General features: G+C 32.7%; 1 protein-coding gene across 1 annotated transcript in view; it reads right to left on the bottom strand.

Moving 5' to 3' along the window:
• The window catches only part of LOC106468992 (alpha-L-fucosidase-like), a 36,775-nt gene extending 33,150 nt beyond the window's left edge, over nucleotides 1-3,625 (bottom strand). The window contains exon 1 of the mRNA XM_022397385.1: nucleotides 3,560-3,625. The gene's annotated coding sequence lies outside the window, so the exon portion shown is untranslated. The remainder of the gene's footprint in view (nucleotides 1-3,559) is intronic.
• Nucleotides 3,626-3,888: the final 263 nt, after the last annotated feature.

Here is a 3,888-nt window from a genome sequence, read left to right as displayed (position 1 = left end):
AAAAGAACATATATATATATATATATATATATATTCGCACTGATAATAATCTCTGCTACCGTGGATAAAGAGGATAAATGGTTTTCGGTGATTTACATAGCGTTTTCTCACAGCTATCTATGTATTCATGAGCCTCCTTACTTTAGTTCAGTAGCTTATCTGAAATACTAGCTATTTGTGTTTTGATATAGATGTTGCAATAGTAAACTAGAAGTTAATCGAGATAAAACTGTTATTAGCAACAGATAATAAGATTAAGAATGAAGCTCGGCTTCTGTTTACAAAGAACATAACATTTGTTTTTGTGCTTTTAAGAGCTTATAACATGTAAGACTGGTTACCGTGTTAAGGATGAGTCCATTTTTTTAACTTTAATTACTAAAGTTTTAAAAATGAGTGGTTACTCAGAGCCAAATATCGTGAAGCTACAAGTCAGCTTGGACACTCCAGTCCGGAGGTTCTGTTACATACTAAATTCTATATACACTAAATGAGATTTATAGTCTAGCACTTACTCCTCAGTAACTTGTGCCATATTTTGTTAGATACTAACGGTCCATTTAGAGATAGGTGATGATTTATTGACAGTAACAGAGTAACCATGACAATAATACAAAACTAGTTTTAACAACTGATCTTGATTAGTATGTTCACCAAAACAGAGGCTGTTTTACCTTTAAAGGTTTTTTTTAACGAATAAGCAACATAAACCTCCCACAAACAGAAAAGACGAACGTAATTTTTATTTGTTTAGAGCTTAATTTGCCAGTGTCTTCATGTTAGTGAATATCAAGTGTTACTCTCTGTCATTACGCCCCTGTCAGACTTTTTCTGGTTTTCTCATTCGTTTCTACTATGTTAATGGTACTTTATGAGAAGGGTGTTCTACTTCTCATGCTGCCCTTTGAACTACTTTCATCATTGGTCATGCTGTTATGCCGTGTTATTGACCAAAGCCGCAATTTCCATTGCAGCAAACTTCTTCGGAGGATGTCCATCTCAGGTCAAACTTCCTATAGACTCTCTACTGTACGTGAAAGTCGACTTCCAAATTCACATTTAAGCAAAACGAAGGCACAAAAGTTTGCTGTATCTGTCTCTGTGGGTTTTAAATGTCTTTGGTTGAACAAATTTGTGCGGCTCCAGTATCTACAGCCACTTTTCTTAAGACAACAGTCAATGATTATCAAGATGTGGCTGGGAACATATGAAAGATGATCCGTCGTGCACTTCAAATCTTATCATCTTATTAACAATATAAGAGATATGTCCAGCTTCATCACAGAAACTTTTGCAGTCAGAGAGTTCATTTCACACCTATAACATCCACTTTGCAGATGAGGGTGTCTTTATATAATGGCTGCAGTAGGGTGTGATTTCAGAACTCGTTATTGTCCTAAACTCTGAGCTATACTATTTTTTTTTTGCTTCCATGAAAAACTTTAAAGATTCCCTTCTTTAAATGTTTTGTCCTATGTCTCTATATCCTTTAACGATCTCATGATATATGAATATCCTTCCTATAAAAAGACTTGTATATCGGTGGCGGCATTGCGCTGCCGAATAGTCTGAAATCCACCTTGCACCAAATATATACGTCACTGGATTAACATGCACAAATAGTTCATATAAAGCGCAATCAACTCTTTATTCTAAAACAACCTTTGCCATCAACAAATGTACTTGCTGATGCTGTATCGAAATGTTGACTCGTAGCTGGTATTAACATTTTCCTCTTTTGTTTCACAAATAGGGATGGTGAAAGAAAAGTGAACACTCGGACATTACCTTACCGTGAATCTTCTCCCCTTCTTGTAACGTTAGAATTTCAGACAATTCTGTTTTGCTTCTTCAAATGAAAAATGCTTTTATGCAACCTAAATGTTTTAATAAATTCTTTTTATTTTTAAAGGAAAGGACAATAGATCTCTAACGTATTTTCATTTTTATGATCAACTAATAAAGTTAATAATCGTAGCGTTTTGTTCTTTTGAAAATAGGCGAAAAACTGCAAGCTTTACAATTATTTTGCAGACTTACTAAGCTTGAGAAATCTCTTATGAGAAGGAAATCCAATGTGACTTATTTTTATGTTCGAATAATTTCTTTCCCTTCCTCAATTTTCAGTCTGTAGCTTTACTGATTATCCATCGCTACGTGTTTTCACATTACTTCTCTTTTTTATCTGTATCATAAGACTTATCCAAACATGTTACACATAGTTTCATCCATAGACATAAACTAACTCCAACATTTTTCCAACACTTACGCAAATGATTTGCTCATTTAATACGAAAATAGTACAAAACACGTTATCTTCAGTTTTAGAACTACTTTATTTGTTTTCGTAATTTTACCTTTTAGTACAGTAAATGGTCGATTTTCTCTCTCACTAAACTGAACAGTCTGGGTGTCGTATAGTAATATGTACACTGGTGTTGAACATTATCAAAGATACTGACACTATGATCTGAACTTTGTACTTGATCTACTCATCCTTGTGCTACGGTTTCTGGTTACAGGTTCAGGTCAGTGCTATCATCATGCCCATGTTTGAGGCCTTTTGAACAGAGAAATATACAGATCCATGGTCTAACTTTCCAACTTTTACAGAATCATTTCCCTTCAAGTACGCCCTTAGGACCCCCCCCTTTTTTATCAATGTATTATATTTTCTGTTACTACTAAAATGTAAAAATAACGCTCTTCTAAGAGAGATTTCAAAATCCAAGATTACTTAAAATACGATTCGTTTATTGTTGATTATTATGTTTATTGTTGATGATTATGCTGCGATTGTTGTTATTTTTCCTCAGAAACAAAATAGATCGATATGCATTAAATATTACTTCAACAAGTTTGATAAAATAGATCGATATGCATTGAATATTACCTCAACAAGTTTAATAAAATAGATCGATATGGCATTGAATATTACTTCAACAAGTTTAATAAAATAGATCGATATGCATTAAATATTACTTCAACAAGTTTAATAAAATAGATCGATATGCATTAAATATTACTTCAACAAGTTTAATAAAATAGATCGATATGTATTGAATATTACTTCAACAAGTTTAATAAAATAGATCGATATGTATTGAATATTACTTCAACAAGTTCAATAAAATAGATTTGTTTGTCATTTTGGGTCATTCAAGTAGAAGTTACGTGCTCGAGAATATTTCAGTTTCAGTTGCTTAACAGGGCTATGAAACTAATAATTTACCTTCGAACATACAAAAAGTCACAAAAATGAAAGAATGCTTTTGTAACATTCGCTTCGGGTAATCGATGACCAGTTGTACATCGGTATTCATATCAAGCTTACTATATTCTATTAAATGGTAAATTTAACGAAAGATAGAGCAGAAAGTGTAAGCACATACCACATTCATTACTACTAATAATCAACTGCTAAACCTATTTTACATGTTTGGTCTTGCTATAACAATCTCCGTTAACACTTTACTTCAGCTATCAAAAACTCACTAGAAGGATTTCTTAGTAAACAAAACATTTAATCTTTAGAAGTACAGACAAAAGTTCTACTTACGATACTTCGAATGTTTAATTTTGTGTACGTCATTTCAGTATACAACGTCATCCGAAGTAAACCAGAGAGAAAGCAGTGAGAATCGTGCCATCTGTTGTTTAAAGAGTAAAATATTATACCTGTGATCTTAATCACATCAGATAACAATTTATTTCGAATTGTCTTCATACATTTCGTACGTCAGTTTTTCGTATTCTGTTCCATTTTAAACTCGTTCATCATGCCAATAGAATCAATCAAAACATGTTTAATTAACAAACTCGCTGAATTAGGCAAACCTCACCTGTTTTATAGACAAGAGTGTTGATAAAATAATTATTCAAGCCTTT

Source organism: Limulus polyphemus, unplaced genomic scaffold (genome assembly GCF_000517525.1).
Source record: "Limulus polyphemus unplaced genomic scaffold, Limulus_polyphemus-2.1.2 Scaffold3251, whole genome shotgun sequence".
NCBI classification, from domain to species: Eukaryota; Metazoa; Arthropoda; class Merostomata; order Xiphosura; family Limulidae; genus Limulus; species Limulus polyphemus.
The sequence above is the reverse complement of the archived record's forward strand: the minus strand, read 5'-3'. Positions and strand labels throughout refer to the sequence as shown.